Raw genomic sequence first — 18,379 nt, forward strand, 5'->3', positions numbered from 1 at the left:
TCAAGAACCCCCGAACCGTCTAACGGTCCGGGGGGAGAACACCAGCCCCCTAGAGCTTCCAGCAAAGGTCAGGATACAGATAGGAACAAGCTGGACAAAAATACCAAACAAAACAAAAGCAAAAAGCAAAGAAGCAGACTTAGCTTGAAAAACAGGAACCAGGATCAGAGGACAAGAGCACAACAGATTAGCTCTGATTTCAACGATGCCAGGCATTGAACTGAAGGTCCAGGGAGCTTATATAGCAACGCCCCTGAACTAACGGCCCAGGTGAGGATATAGGAAAAGACAGACGCTCCAGAGTCAAATCACTAATGACCACTAGAGGGAGCAAAAAGCAAAATCACAACAGTACCCCCCCCTTAGTGAGGGGTCACCGAACCCTCACCACGACCACCAGGGCGATCAGGATGAGCGGCGTGAAAGGCACGAACTAAATCGGCCGCATGAACATCAGAGGCGACCACCCAGGAATTATCTTCCTGACCATAGCCCTTCCACTTGACTAGGTACTGAAGCCTCCGCCTGGAGAGACGAGAATCCAAGATCTTCTCCACCACGTACTCCAACTCGCCCTCAACCAACACCGGAGCAGGAGGCTCAGCAGAAGGAACCACAGGCACAACGTACCACCGCAACAAGGACCTATGAAACACGTTGTGGATAGCAAACGACACAGGAAGATCCAGGCGAAAGGACACAGGATTAAGAATTTCCAATATCTTGTAAGGACCAATAAAACGAGGTTTAAATTTGGGAGAGGAAACCTTCATAGGAACAAAGCGGGAAGAAAGCCACACCAAATCCCCAACACGTAGTCGGGGACCCACACCGCGGCGGCGGTTGGCAAAGCGCTGAGCCCTTTCCTGTGACAACTTCAAGTTGTCCACCACAAGATTCCAGATCCGCTGCAACCTATCCACCACAGAATCCACCCCAGGGCAGTCAGAAGGTTCCACATGACCCGAAGAAAAACGAGGGTGGAAACCAGAGTTGCAGAAAAACGGCGAAACCAAGGTGGCGGAACTAGCCCGATTATTAAGGGCAAACTCAGCTAACGGCAAGAAGGTCACCCAATCGTCCTGATCAGCAGAGACAAAACACCTCAAATAAGCCTCCAAAGTCTGATTAGTTCGCTCCGTCTGTCCATTAGTCTGAGGATGGAAAGCAGACGAAAACGACAAGTCAATGCCCATCCTACTACAAAAGGATCGCCAGAATCTGGAAACGAACTGGGATCCTCTGTCTGACACAATATTCTCAGGGATGCCGTGCAAACGAACCACGTTCTGGAAAAACACAGGAACCAGATCGGAAGAGGAAGGCAGTTTAGGCAAAGGAACCAAATGGACCATCTTGGAGAAGCGATCACATATCACCCAGATAACAGACATGCCCTGAGACACCGGAAGATCAGAAATGAAATCCATGGAGATATGTGTCCAAGGTCTCTTAGGGACAGGCAAGGGCAAGAGCAACCCGCTGGCACGAGAACAGCAAGGCTTAGCTCGAGCACAAGTCCCACAGGACTGTACAAATGACCGCACATCCCTAGACAAGGAAGGCCACCAAAAGGATCTGGCCACCAGATCTCTGGTGCCAAAAATTCCTGGGTGACCTGCCAACACCGAGGAATGAACATCGGAAATGACTCTGCTGGTCCACTTATCAGGCACAAACAGTCTGTCAGGTGGACAAGAATCAGGCCTATCAGCCTGAAATCTCTGCAACACACGTCGCAGATCTGGAGAAATAGCTGACAAGATAATACCATCCTTAAGAATACCAACAGGTTCAGCGACTCCAGGAGCATCAGGCACAAAGCTCCTGGAAAGAGCATCGGCCTTCACATTCTTTGAACCTGGTAAATACGAGACAACAAAGTCAAAATGGGAGAAAAACAATGACCAGCGGGCCTGTCTAGGATTCAGGCGTTTAGCAGACTCGAGATACATCAGATTTTTGTGATCAGTCAAGACCACCACACGATGCTTAGCACCCTCGAGCCAATGACGCCACTCCTCAAATGCCCATTTCATGGCCAACAACTCCCGATTGCCCACATCATAATTTCGCTCCGCAGGCGAAAACTTCCTAGAGAAAAAGGCGCAAGGTCTCATAACAGAGCAACCAGGGCCTCTCTGCGACAAAACGGCCCCTGCTCCAATCTCTGAAGCATCCACCTCAACTTGAAAGGGAAGCGAGACATCAGGCTGGCACAAAACAGGCGCCGAAGTAAACCGACGTTTCAACTCCTGGAAAGCCTCCACGGCAGCAGGAGCCCAATTAACCACATCGGAGCCCTTCTTGGTCATATCCGTCAAAGGTTTCACAATGCTAGAAAAGTTAGCGATAAAACGACGGTAGAAGTTAGCGAAACCCAAGAACTTCTGAAGACTCTTAACTGACGAGGGCTGAGTCCAATCAAGAATAGCTCGGACCTTGACTGGGTCCATCTCCACAGCAGAAGGGGAAAAAATGAACCCCAAAAAGGGAACCTTCTGTACACCAAAAAGACACTTTGAGCCCTTGACAAACAAAGAATTTTCACGCAAAATTTTAAAGACCATCCTGACCTGCTCCACATGCGAGTCCCAATTATCAGAAAAAACCAGAATATCATCCAGATAAACGATCAGAAATTTATCCAGATAGTTCCGGAAAATGTCATGCATAAAGGACTGAAAAACTGAAGGGGCATTAGAGAGCCCAAAAGGCATCACCAAGTACTCAAAATGACCTTCGGGCGTATTGAATGCGGTTTTCCATTCATCCCCTTGCTTAATGCGCACAAGGTTGTACGCACCACGAAGGTCTATCTTGGTAAACCACTTGGCACCTTTAATCCGGGCAAACAAGTCAGACAACAGCGGTAAAGGATACTGAAATTTGACAGTGATCTTATTTAAAAGCCGATAGTCAATACAAGGCCTCAAAGATCCGTCCTTTTTAGCCACAAAAAAGAATCCCGCACCAAGAGGGGAAGAAGACGGACGGATGTGTCCTTTCTCCAGAGACTCCTTGATATATGAACGCATAGCGGTATGTTCAGGTATCGACAGATTAAACAGTCTTCCCTTAGGAAACTTACTGCCTGGAATCAAATCTATTGCACAGTCACATTCCCTATGAGGAGGCAATGCACTGGACCTGGACTCGCTAAAGACATCCTGATAATCAGACAAGTACTCCGGAACTTCCGAAGGCGTAGAAGAAGCAATAGACACAGGCAGGGAATCCTCATGAATACCACGACAGCCCCAACTAGACACTGACATAGCCTTCCAGTCAAGGACTGGATTATGGGTCTGTAACCATGGCAGCCCCAAAACAACCAAATCATGCATTTTATGTAGAACGAGAAAACGTATCACCTTGCGGTGTTCAGGAGTCATGCACATGGTAACCTGTGTCCAATACTGCGGCTTATTTTCTGCCAATGGCGTAGCATCAATACCCCTAAGAGGGATAGGATTTTCTAATGGTTCAAGAATAAAACCACAGCGCTTAGCAAATGAGAGATCCATAAGACTCAGGGCAGCACCTGAATCTACAAACGCCATGACAGGATAAGATGACAGTGAGCAAATCAAAGTTACAGACAGAATAAACTTAGGATGCAAATTACCAACGGTGACAGGACTAACAACCTTAGATATACGTTTAGAGCATGCTGAGATAACATGTGTAGAATCACCACAGTAGTAGCACAAGCCATTCCGGCGTCTATGAATTTTCCTCTCATTTCTAGTCAGGATTCTATCACATTGCATCACATCAGGTGTCTGTTCAGACAACAACATGAGGGAATTTGCGGTTTTGCGCTCCCGCAACCGCCGGTCAATTTGAATAGCCAGGGACATGGTATCATTCAGACCTGTGGGAATGGGAAAACCCACCATAACATTCTTAATGGCCTCAGAAAGGCCATTTCTAAAATTAGCAGCCAGTGCACACTCGTTCCAATGTGTCAGCACGGACCATTTCCGAAATTTTTGGCAATACACCTCTGCCTCGTCCTGGCCCTGAGACATAGCCAGCAAGGCTTTCTCTGCCTGAATCTCAAGATTGGGTTCCTCATAAAGTAAACTGAGCGCCAGAAAAAACGCATCAATATCAGCCAATGCCGGATCTCCTGGCGCCAACGAAAAAGCCCAATCCTGAGGGTCACCCCGTAAGAATGAAATAACAATTTTTACTTGTTGAGCAGAGTCTCCAGACGAACAAGGTTTCAGGGACAAAAATAATTTACAATTATTCCTGAAATTCCTAAACTTAAATCGGTCTCCTGAGAACAGTTCAGGAATCGGAATCTTGGGTTCAGACCTAGGATTTCTGGTAACATAATCTTGTATACCCTGCACACGAGCGGCAAGCTGGTCCACACTTGTAATCAAGGTCTGGACATTCATGTCTGCAGCAAGCTTAAGCCACTCTGAGGTAAAGGGGAAAAGAAAAAAAAAAATGAGAGAGGGAAAAAAAAACTCAAAATTTTCTTTCTTATAATCCCACTTCTGCAATGCATTAAACATTTAATACTGGCCTGGCATACTGTTATGACCCCAGTGGACAGGGTCTCAGAGGAACGTGTAAGTCTGCAAGATACAAAAATCCAGCTCATAGGGCTGTGGTAACTGGGTTGACCAAATAGCTACTCCTAACGCCAACACTAGAAGTAGCCGGGGATCATGCCTACGGTGATCGCTAGATGACTCGCGCCAGCCGGAGAATCTAACTACCCCTAGGAGAAGAAAACAAAGACCTCTCTTGCCTCCAGAGAAAGGGACCCCAAAGCAAGATACAAGCCCCCCACAAATAATAACGGTGAGGTAAGAGGAAATGACAAACACCGAAATGAACCAGGTTCAGCAAAGAGAGGCCAGCTTACTAATAGCAGAATAAAGCAAGATAACTTATCTGGTCAACAAAAACCCTATAAAAATCCACGCTGGAGATTCAAGAACCCCCGAACTGTCTAACGGTCCGGGGGGAGAACACCAGCCCCCTAGAGCTTCCAGCAAAGGTCAGGATACAGATAGGAACAAGCTGGACAAAAATACCAAACAAAACAAAAGCAAAGAAGCAGACTTAGCTTGAAAAACAGGAACCAGGATCAGAGGACAAGAGCACAACAGATTAGCTCTGATTTCAACGATGCCAGGCATTGAACTGAAGGTCCAGGGAGCTTATATAGCAACGCCCCTGAACTAACGGCCCAGGTGAGGATATAGGAAAAGACAGACGCTCCAGAGTCAAATCACTAATGACCACTAGAGGGAGCAAAAAGCAAAATCACAACAGGTTCCAGTGTGGTTTGCAACTGCAACCGCTGTGGTTCATCTAGCGAGGCGCTTACCTCCACGTCCTCAATGGACCCACAGGCCTTGGCTTGGGCCAGCATGTCCAGGAGGGCGTCTTCCTCCCCGTCTTCGGGTGCGCTGCAGACTGGTAGGACGAAAAGTTCACGTTCGTGATGAGCCTTCATCATGTTGACGTGAAAGGCCTTTCGCCTACCCCGAGTGTGGTCAAGCGTGACCACGTAGGTGACCGGGTTGAGCTGTTGGTGGACGACGTACGGGCCCTCCCAGGCTGCCTGAAGCTTATCCGTTGGTACAGGAACCAGCACCCACACCTTTTGACCCACGTGGTAGGTCCGCTCCCGGGCGTTCTGGTCGTACCAGTGCTTCTGATCAGCCTGAGCCTGCGTCATGTTGTCATGCACCAACTGTGTCAAGGTCTGCATCTTGTCACGGAAGCGCATGACATACTCCACTATGGACACTTCAGAAGGGTTCGGCTCCTCTTCCCAGGATTCTCTTATCAACCCAAGGGGTCCCCGGATTCGCCTGCCGTACAGGAGCTCGAAGGGGGAGAACCCCGTCGAGGCCTGCGGAACCTCTCGGTAAGCGAATAGCAGGTGTGGGAGGTCCCGCTCCCAGTCGCGCCCTTGTGTCTCAACCAGCATGCGTAGCATCTGTTTGAGGGTACCATTGAAGCGTTCACACAAGCCATTGGTCTGTGGGTGATACGCACTCGATACCAGGTGCTTCACCTGCATTTTCTTAGAGAGCCTCCAGTAGGTGAGACATAAATTGGGTCCCTTGATCAGTAAGCATTTCTCTGGGAAATCCTACCCGTGCAAAGATAGCCAACAGGGCATCCGCCACCTTATCTGCCCTAGTTGAAGACAGAGCTACTGCCTCTGGGTACCGGGTAGCGTAGTCTACCACAGTAAGAATAAATCGCTTTCCAGAGCTGCTGGGGACGGCCAGCGGGCCCACAAGGTCCACCGCGATCCTCTGGAAAGGCTCCTCTATCACTGGCAAAGGGATCAGGGGAGCCTTAAGAGCAGGCCCCGCCTTCCCCACTCTTTGACAGGTGACACAGGAGCGGCAGTAGTTTGACACATCTGTCCCCATCTTAGGCCAATAGAAGTGTTGAGACAGCCGGGCCTTAGTTTTGCTGATCCCCAAGTGTCCAGCTAGCGGGATCTCATGGGCAATCCGCAACAACTCACCCCGGAATTGCTGTGGGACTACCAGCTGTCTTTCCCTCAACCACTCCTTTTGTGATTCTCCGGGTACTGTCTCCCGGTACAACCTTCCTCCTTCCCAGAACACCTTCTCCTTATCAGTCTCGGAGAATGACGTCCCGGCGAGTTGTCTCAAACTCTCTAGGATCGCATCTGTGTGCAGAGCGGCCTGAAACTCCTGGCTAGGCGAAGCCAGAAGTGACGTCAGGGTCCCTTCCCCACGGGAGCCCTCTGGGACCTGCTCTGGGTCCACCTCTGGTTCAGTCATACTGATGACTGAGGAGGGTCCGGGAGGCAGACAGTTATCTGCGTTCCGGGCACTCTGACTGCGGGTGACAGCAGCTACGTAGGCTGTCTCCCCGGGGGTTTCTACAGACCCATCAGCCGACGCTGCTATGGGCTCTACCTCCCCATCCACCCCCATTACCTCAGGAGCATTGCTACTTATGGGCCAGTTACCTTCCTCGGTGGCACTGGTCAATTGCATGGCATCACCTTCCTCACGGTTCCTAAGTATCTCCCCATTTCCGGTAGCACCGACACTTGCCCCTGCTAGGGGTTCCTCAGCCGTCTCACTCCGCAGAGCGACGTGGCTGAGCACTCCTGTACCTACGGACACATCAACTTTCATAGAAACATCATTATCAGGTACTGTTGGCACAGGTACAACATTTTCACCATCAATCCTAGGTAAAAAAGGGTTAACAGATGCATCATTACAAGATAAAGCATGGTCAGGTAACACATGCGATTTCCCATCATCATCATCATCATCATCATCATCAGGGTTAACTTTACCCTCATTAGTAGATTGGGGAGGGGTGTCAATGACGAAGTGTGCCACCAACCTCCCCAAATCACTCCCCAACAAAACATCAGTGGGCAAATTATCAGACAGCCCCACTTCCTTCACCCCGCTCCCGGCACCCCAATCAATATAAACCCGGGCCATCGGTAAGGGACAGCTGATGCCCCCAATCCCAGTGACAGTTAGGGTTTTCCCCGGAATGATTTCTTCAGGGGCCGCCAGTTCGGGTCGGATGAGGGTTCGTTCAGCCCCGGTGTCCTTGAGGCCTGTAGCAACATGACCTCCCACAATGACATGCTGTACGTTATCACACCCCCTCCCAGCCACACCACGCACCAAAAGAACTGCTGCATTAGGCCCTGGGGCCTTGGATGAGGGGTTCTTCTGCTTGGCTGGACATTGGTGACTGAGGTGTCCAGTCTGCCTGCAGTGGTAACACTGGCGAAGTTCGGTGGTAGGTCTGGTGCTGTTGGCCACGGGGACAGGACCTCTGGTAGGTTGGCTGGCAGGGGTACTGGCGTTGGATGCAGGCTTACCCCCTCTCCAGCTGGTGGTGACTGGCTTCCGCACTTCCGATCTACGGTTGGCCTCATAGGCATCGGCAATCTGCGCTGCTTTCGTCACGTCTTTGGGTTCTCTGTCCATCACGAACTGTCGCACCTCAGTTGGGCAAAGATGGAAGAACTGGTCTTTGATCATCAGGTCTCACAGCTGTGCAAAGGTGGTCACTGACAGTCCTTGGGTCCACTGGTCAAAGTGGGTCCCCAGTCCATGCACCACATCACTGTAACTGTCGTGTGGGTCCGAAACTTTTTACGGTACACCTCGGGTGTAAGCTGGTACTTGGCTATGAGAGCCTGCTTGATGGCCTCATAGTCACCATCTTGTTCTTGAGGGAGGGCAGCAAACGCCTCCAGAGCTTTTCCTCTCAGCCCTGGTGTCAGGTATCGTGCCCATTCTTGTGTAGGCAGCTGGTACTGTCTGCAGGCTTTCTCAAAGGCCCGCAGAAAAGTGTCCAAGTCCCCATCCTTTTCCATAACAGGAAAGTGGTCGGGCCGGGGCTTCGGTATCTGAGCGCTGCTGGGCTCACGGCTGGACTGGGACGACCTCTGCATTTGCAGTTGGGCCATCTGCAGCCGGTACTCCCGCTCCGCTTGGGCCTCCCGCTCGGCTCGGGCCTCGGCTCGCTCCTGGTATTGCTGGATCAGCTGTCGACGTCCCTCATGGTCGTCAGCGGGGAATTCTTTCAAGGCCGCCTGCAGGTGGGGATCCAATTCGCCCGGATTGCTAACGGGGCGAGCATTCAGTGGTTGGACCTCTGCTGCAGCACCATGTTCGCTGGTGCTGGCATCTGCGGCTTCTGGGCTCTGTGAGTGGTCTAGAGCGGCTTCCCATTGCATCAGGGCTGCGACCAGTTCGCTTTTGTTTTTGCTTGCATAGTCAATGTGCTGTGACTTGCATAAGGCAACAAGGGTGTCTCTGGTCTGCTGTTCATAAAAGGCTTCTCCCAGCCCAACCATGGTTGCCAAATAAAAGATAGGATAGAAAAACGAAGAAAAAGGGAGGGGATAATTACCAGTACACAATTGTCTCACAACTAATAAGCACTGAGTTCGTTCTCCCAAACTTATTTGCGCAGAGTTCTCGCAAGAACTTTCTGCAAGTTTTTAGTGAGAGGAATGATTGCTCAAACCAAATCACTAATGCTCTAATATCCCACCGCCTTGCCACCAATTGTCACGATTCACACCGTGACTGTCACCAATTGTCACGATCCCTTAGCCGTGGCCCGCAGTTTGTCACAAAAATCCACAGGGATTCCTGACCACTGCCACCATTAGGTCACGGATTGGGGTGACTTTAGACCAGCAGACGGCTATCACATGTGCAGGGGGGCTTATCCTCGTTATCCCTCTACTGCCACAATGTGATAAAAAAAACACACAATGCTATTGACCTCTTAGTATACAGCAGGGGCTTATTTTAGGTATCCCACTGCTCTTCAATATACCATGAACTGCAGGGATTTGTGTATCTTGCTTACAGTTCCACTTAACACTTGCAGCTCTCTGGCGCCCCCCTTACTCTCAGGTCAGATTAGGTACTGCACCTAGGGTAATTAGTCGCCAGAAAGGCTGCCTGCTATGTACTGGCTATTGGGCGTGCTGCAGCGACGCGATAACTACTCCCACGCAGGCAGGAACAATAATTATCAAGCTGCAGTCGCTGAAACAACACCCCAAAAGTCTGCACACGGTAAGCTGCCACCAGCTCCGATCAAACGGGTCCGGAGCTAACCCAAAACAGTAGCGTAATTTCCCTTCAAGAGACAGGGTACGTTTTTAGAGCAGGGAGGAAGAACTAGCATTAAATATTATACTCCAGAAAGGTTAGGCAGTGCTTTATCAAAATTATACAAAGATGTTACAAATGAGACAATTGCAAATATGTACAAGGTAATTATGAAAATAAAAGGATTAAAGGAAGAAAAGATAACTCACATGTTCTTAGTTCATATCAGTTCAGGCAAACACCATGCTAGTGGGAGGGGCTCCCAAAAATCCCAATGCATGAGGTACAGCTCTTCAGGTCAGACCCACATGTTCTTCCAGCAACAGACTCACTGCTGGAGTCCGGCCAAAACAGTTATAGCTTAGCCTGGTGACATCACCAAAAAGGCTGGCTATCCCAGTCCCTCCTCTCTCTGCATTCTGACTAAGTATAAGCTAAATCTTTCTAAGACTTGTAATTCCGCTGCTGAACATATCATAGTCCTGACAAACCCAGCATTCATCTCAGATTACCGTGGGCTTTCTAAGGAGATCAAATATGTCCTATTATTTACAGAGCAATCCCTACTTCTTCACCCGATGGAGTTAGATGCTGATGCTTAGAGTGATGGGTAGATCCTCCGAGTGTGATTATGACGATATATTTTTGTGTTCGTATTTTAAATCGTTTGCCTAATATCTTACAAAAATGGAACAAAGGACCGCATGGTTCTAGAGACTTAGAATCCAGTTCTTGCTGGAGGAAGCTTCTACCTGGTCGTAAACATTCCTTTAGGCAATAAAACGCTCTTCCCCCATGTACATTGGCAAGGCAAGCTCAACTCTGAAGTAAAAGAGAAGGGGGGTTTCTTAGCCCACATCCTGGGCTGACAAGAGAAACTAAACTTATATGATATTTCATACCATATCGTGACATAGACACTGTACACACATGTATATAGACACTGTACACACACTGTATATACACACATACTGTACACACATGTATATAGACACTGCGCACACATGTATATAGACACTACACACATGTATATAGACACTGTACACAGACACACTGTATATACACACATACTGTACACACATGTATATAGACACTGTACACACAGACACACTGTATATACACACATACTGTACACACATGTATATAGACACTGTACACACATGTATAGACACTGTACACACACACTGTATATACACACATACTGTACACACATGTATATAGACACTGTACACACATGTATATAGACACTACACACATGTATATAGACACTGTACACACAGACACACTGTATATACACACATACTGTACACACATGTATATAGACACTGTACACACAGACACACTGTATATACACACATACTGTACACACATGTATATAGACACTGTACACACAGACACACTGTATATACACACATACTGTACACACATGTATATAGACACTGTACACAGACACACTGTATATACACACATACTGTACACACATGTATATAGACACTGTACACACAGACACTGTATATACACACATGCTGTACACACATGTATATAGACACTGTGCACACAGACACACTGTATATACACACATACTGTACACACATGTATATACACTGTACACACATGTATATAGACACTGTACACACATGTATATAGACACTGTACACACATGTATATAGACACTGTACACACAGACACTGTATATACACACATACTGTACACACATGTATATAGACACTACACACATGTATATAGACACTGTACACACAGACACACTGTATATAGACACTGTACACACATGTATATAGACACATACTGTACACACATGTATATAGACACTGTACACTCAGACACACTGTATATACACATACTGTACACACATGTATAGACACTGTACACACATGTATATAGACACTGTACACACATGTATATAGACACTGTACACACAGACACACTGTATATACACATACTGTACACACATGTATAGACACTGTACACACATGTATATAGACACTGTACACACATGTATATAGACACTGTACACACAGACACACTGTATATACACACATACTGTACACACATGTATATACACTGTACACACATGTATATACACTGTACACACATGTATATACACTGTACACACATGTATATAGACACTGTTCACACGTATATAGACACTGTACACACACACTGTATATACACACGTATATAGACACTGTACACAGACACACTGTATATACACACATACTGTACACACATGTATATAGACACTGTACACACATGTATATAGACACTGTACACACAGACTCACTGTATATACACACATGCTGTACACACATGTATATAGACACTGTACACAGACACACTGTATATACACATACTGTACACACATGTATATAGACACTACACACAGACACACTGTATATACACACATGCTGTACACACATGTATATAGACACTGTACACACATACTGTACACACATGTATATAGACACTGTACACACAGACACACTGTATATACACACATACTGTACACACATGTATATAGACACTGTACACACATGTAATAATAATTTTAATAATAATAATTTTATTTATATAGCGCCAACATATTCCGCAGCGCTTTACAACTTATAGAGGGGACTTATACAGACAACAGACATTACAGCATAACAGAAATCACAGTTCAAAACAGATACCAGGAGGAATGAGGGCCCTGCTCGCAAGCTTACAATCTATGAGGAAAAGGGGAGACACGAGAGGTGGATGGTAACAATTGCTTTAGTTATTTGGACCAGCCATAGTGTAAGGCTCGGGTGTTCATGTAAAGCTGCATGAACCAGTTAACTACCTAAGTATGTAACAGTACAGACACAGAGGCTATTAACTGCATAAAGTGTATGAGAACATGATGGAGGAACGTGATTATGTTGTTGTTTTTTTATTAATAGGCCACACAGGGATAATTAGGTTAATGCGTTGAGGCGGTAGGCCAATCTGAACAAATGAGTTTTTAGGGCACGCTTAAAACTGTGGGGATTGGGGATTAATTGTATTAACCTAGGTAGTGCATTCCAAAGAATCGGCGCCGCACGTGTAAAGTCTTGGAGACGGGAGTGGGAGGTTCTGATTATTGAGGATGCTAACCTGAGGTCATTAGCAGAGCGGAGGGCACGGGTAGGTTGGTAGACTGAGACCAGAGAGGAGATGTAGGGTGGTACTGAGCCATGGAGCGCTTTGTGGATGAGGGTAGTAGTTTTGTACTGGATTCTGGATTGGATGGGTAGCCAGTGTAATGACTGGCACAAGGTAGAGGCATCGGTGTAACGGTTGGCGAGGAATATGATCCTGGCAGCAGCATTCAGGACAGATTGGAGCGGGGAGAGTCTGGTAAAAGGTAGGCCAATTAGTAGAGAGTTACAATAGTCCAGACGAGAATGAATAAGTGAGACAGTAAGAGTTTTTGCAGAGTCGAAAGTAAGAAAAGGGCGAATTCTGGAAATGTTTTTGAGATGCAGATAAGAAGAGCGAGCCAGTGATCGGATGTGGGGGGTGAATGAAAGCTCGGAATCAAGGATGACTCCAAGGCAGCGGGCATGTTGCTTTGGAGTAATGGTGGAACCGCACACAGAGATGGCAATGTCGGGCAAAGGTAGGTTTGTAGAGGGAGAGAACACGAGGAGTTCAGTTTTTGACAGGTTCAGTTTCAGATAGAGGGAGGACATGATGTTAGAGACAGCGGTAAGACAATCACTGGTGTTTTCTAAAAAGGTCGGCGTGATAACAGGAGAAGAGGTATATAATTGGGTGTCGTCAGCATAGAGATGGTACTGGAAACCAAATCTACTGATTGTTTGTCCAATAGGGGCAGTATACAAAGAGAAGAGGAGGGGGCCTAGGACTGATCCTTGAGGAACCCCAACAGTAAGGGGAAGGTGAGAGGAGGAGGAACCAGCAAAACAAACAGTGAAGGATCGGCCAGAGAGATAGGAGGAGAACCAAGAGAGAACGGTGTCCTTGAGGCCGATGGAGCGGAGCATAGTGAGAAGGAGCTGATGATCCACAGTGTCGAATGCTGCGGAGAGATCCAAGAGAATGAGCATGGAATAGTGACCATTAGATTTAGCTGTTAGTAGGTCATTAGAGACTTTAGTGAGGGCAGTTTCAGTAGAGTGTAAAGAGCGGAAACCAGATTGAAGAGGGTCGAGAAGAGAATTATCTGAGAGATAGCGGGTAAGACGGGAGTGGACCAGGCGTTCCAGGAGTTTAGAGATGAAGGGAAGATTAGAGACAGGTCTATAATTAGCGGCACAATTTTGATCGAGGGAGGGCTTTTTAAGTAGTGGATGTATGATGGCATGCTTAAATGAGGAGGGAAAAATACCGGAAGTGAGGGAAAGGTTGAATATTTTTGTTAGGTGAGAGGTGACAGCCGGGGAAAGGGACTGGAGGAGATGCGACGGAATGGGGTCGCTGGTGCAAGTGGTCGGGCGAGAAGATGCAAGGAGCCTGCTTACTTCTTCTTCTGTAACTGGTTCAAAGTCAGAGAGTGAACTAGATGCAGTGGGGGAGGGAGGACAGTGCTTGGTATGAAGAGATTGGGAAATGATTTCCTGTCGAATGTGGTCAATTTTTTCTTTGAAGTAATTGGCCAGATCGTCAGCGCGGAGATCTGTGGTTGGGGCCTGCTCTCTTGGGTTGAGTAGGGACCGGAAAGTGTCAAAGAGACGTTTAGGGTTATTGGACAGCGAGGTGATGAGGGTGTTGAAATAGGTTTGTTTGGAGAGGTGAAGGGCAGAGTTGTATGTTTTTAACATGAACTTATAATGGATGAAATCTTCGGGCAGATTAGATTTTCTCCACAGACGTTCGGCGCACCTGGAACACCGCTGCAGGAAACGTGTTTGCAGCGTGTGCCACGGTTGTTGCCGTCTGTGCCGAGTTGTTCTATGTATAGGAGGTGCAGCTTCTTCCAGGGCACTTTGCAGGGTTTCATTGTAATGCTTCAGAGCAGAATCAGGACAAGAGATGGAGGAGATTGGGGCCAATGAAGACTGCAAGTTCTTCATAAGTTTCTGGGTGTTAATGGCCTGTATGTTTCTATAAGTGTGGAAAGTGGGGGTGACCTGAGCGGGATGGCAGTTCTTGATAGAGAATGAAAGAAGGTTGTGGTCAGAGAGCGGGAGAGGGGAGTTTGTGAAATCATCCAGTGAGCAAAGCCGGGAGAAGACCAAATCAAGGGAGTTTCCATCATCATGTGTTGGAGAGTTAGTATGCTGCGAGAGGCCGAAAGAGGAGGTTAGAGATAAAAGGTGAGAAGCAGATGGGGAGAGGGGAGAAGCAATTGGGATATTGAAATCACCCATGATGAGGGTGGGGGTGTCATAAGAGAGAAAGTGTGGAAGCCAGGTGGCAAAATGATCCAGGAACTGGTGAGAGGGGCCGGGAGGACGATACACCACCGCCACTCGCATGGAGAAGGGGACGTAGAGTCTGACAGCATGGACCTCAAAGGAAGGGAATACAAGTGAGGATACTTGGGGGATAACTTGGAAGGTACATTTGGGTGATAGGAGCAGACCAGCGCCTCCACCTGCTCTGTTGTCTGATCTTGGGGTATGAGAAAAGTGTAGTCCACCAAATGAGAGAGCAGCAGCAGCGGTGGTGTCTGACTGCTGGATCCAGGTTTCAGTAAGAGCCAGGAGATTAAGAGAGTTAGAAAGGAAGAAGTCATGAATGAAGGAGAGTTTATTACACACAGAGCGAGAATTCCAAAGGGCACAATTCAAAGAGACAGAAGGCATGCAGGGAATATTAATAAGGTTAGAGGGGTTTCTTGGTGTAGCAGGTGGGAGGTTTGACTGGCTATAACATGGGGGGCCGGGGTTCGGAGAGATGTCTCCAGCAACTAGGAGAAGGAGGATAGAAAGAGTGAGCAGATGGTTAAGTGATTTGTGAGAGCGTCTCTTGTGTTGGATGGTGGGACTGAATGGATCTGTACTGTTAAGCAATGTGAACAGAGCATGAGTGCTATACATAGGAGAGGCAAGGACAGAGGGGCCGATATGGATGGAGTGTAAAGAGTTGATGCAAGGGCGGTGATTGTGTGTGAAAGCAGCAGCCATGATATAGATTATACAAATACATATGGTGAGTATTTGCTGTGTGCCAACTGAATAGGGAATAGATTTAGATTGTCTTACCTGTCTCCTGCCCTGTCTAACTGCCATGTTATAACTGCTGAATACTTAGAAAAAAAAGTATTTTGAAAAAAAAAAATGTACACGAATAATAGTGCACGAATGCCCCCTGCATGAATGCTTCCCCAAGCTATATCTACATTTATAGGTGGCCAGCTCTTAGATCTCACTTTTTTTTTTTTTTTTTTGGTCTTCCCCCCTCTCGTTACCAATCAATCTAACTCAATTGAGACAGCAGGGCACAATAAATGTAGTGATCAGATAAACAAATGTCCAGGTCTACATGGATCATAAACCCCTTTGAAAAACAGTTATGCGAACTCTTGGCATAAGGACAAGCAGAAGAGAATTAAATATCTAGAAACAAAAACAATTGCATAACAAGCTGGCTAACAAATATAGATATAAGCAGGAATCAATGCCGAAGGTAGAAGGACTCTGATACCATTCAAGCTTGCTTGCTGTCAGGGAATGGAGCAATAGACATGCAGGATATTTCAGTTCAAAGAATGAATGATATGTTACCATTCAAGCTTGCTTGCTGTCAGGGAATGGAGCAATAGACATGCAGGATATTTCAGTTCAAAGAATGAATGATATGTATATAGACACTGTACACACATGTATATAGACACTGTACACAGACTCACTGTATATACACACATGCTGTACACACATGTATATAGACACTGTACACAGACACACTGTATATACACACATACTGTACACACATGTATATAGACACTACACACAGACACACTGTATATACACACATACTGTACACACATGTATATAGACACTGTACACACATGTATATAGACACTGTACACACATGCTGTACACACATGTATATAGACACTGTACACACAGACACACTGTATATACACACATAGTGTACACACATGTATATAGACACTGTACACACAGACACACTGTATATACACACATAGTGTACACACATGTATATAGACACTGTACACACAGACACACTGTATATACACACATACTGTACACACATGTATATAGACACTGTACACACATGTATATAGACACTGTATATACACACATGCTGTATACACATGTATATAGACACTATACTGTCCTCATACATGTTAGCAGGGTGTGCAATGAGACATGTAGCTAAACCCCCTGTCGTCTTTAAGGAAAGAGGCTGTAAAATTGTAACCTTTTTTTTATTGCAGATGTGACAGGAAAGGGTGAACCTATAGGGTGCAATGACAGGAGCATTTCAGAATATATAACGGCATAGAGCATGAAACACAAATAGTCTGCAATACACCGGTAACATGAGGTAATGTACAAACTGATGATTACCTACTTAGTCCAACAATCGTATTGATGAACACAGGATTATAACACCTAGATAGCACTTACCAACTATGCTTAGAGCAGGCTGTTTAAGGAGCATGAAGAACACGAATGGTGTAGTTTCTCCTAAGACACATGGACCAATAATGGCTGCTGTTCCCTTCACAGTGTCATAATACATACCTCCCAACCGTCCCGGATCCCGCGGGACTGTCCTGATTTTGACAGTCAGCCCCGGGATCCCGGGCGGGACACTAATGTCCCGCACTACGTGCCTAGGGCGGGGACAATGCAGGGGGTGAGTAGCTTGGGTTTGTGGCTGTTTTTTTTTCTTATACATGCTGGGTCTCCTCCCGACCGATCCCGCCCCCCCCGCCCCCTGTGTGTGCGGCGCTGCCACGCTGAGGCAGAGAGCCAGCAGTGATCAAGATGAGAGGTCAGCGACTCACTTCCTCCTGTGTGTGCACGGAGCTCCGGCTTCTCCTGCTCTTAGCTGCTATCCCGGCAGAGAAGGAGAGACGGGGGAGGTGCCGGGACAGTGCAGAGCTGTGAGCAGCCAGAGAAACTGAAGAGCTGCACATGGACAGATCAGCCGCCCCTGCAACACAGAGGAGATTGTGTGTGTGTGTGTGATGTGTGTGTGTGTGATGTGTGTGTGTGATGTGTGTGTGAGATGTGTGTGTGTGTGTGTGTCTGATGCTGCATGTGTGTGTCATTGTGTGTGTGTGATGCTGCATTTGTGTGTGTCATGTGTGTATGAGGTATCTGGTGTGTGTGATGGCTGCGTGTGTGTGTGATGGCTGCGTGTGTGTGTGTGATGGCTGCGTGTGTGTGTGTGTAATGGCTGCATGTGTGTGTGTGATGGCTGCATGTGTGTGTGTGATGGCTGCGTGTGTGTGATGACTGCGTGTGTGTGTGTGATGACTGCGTGTGTGTGATGGCTGTGTGTGTGTGATGGCTGCGTGTGTGATGCATTTGTGTCAAAGCTGCATGTGTTTGTGAGCTGCGTTTGTGATGCTGCGTGTGTATGTGTGATACTGTGTGTGTGATGCTGCATGTGTGTGAGCTGCGTGTGTGTGTGTGCTGCGTGTGTGTGAGCCGTGTGTGTGAGCTGTGTGCGTGTGTGTGAGCGTGTGTGTGAGCTGCGTGCCTGTATGTCATTATACAGTATGGAGAACTGTGGCCATTATACAGTATGGAGCATCATGTGCGGTCATTATACAGTAT

This window comes from Ranitomeya variabilis, chromosome 3 (assembly GCF_051348905.1).
Source record: "Ranitomeya variabilis isolate aRanVar5 chromosome 3, aRanVar5.hap1, whole genome shotgun sequence".
In the NCBI taxonomy this organism is placed as follows: Eukaryota; Metazoa; Chordata; class Amphibia; order Anura; family Dendrobatidae; genus Ranitomeya; species Ranitomeya variabilis.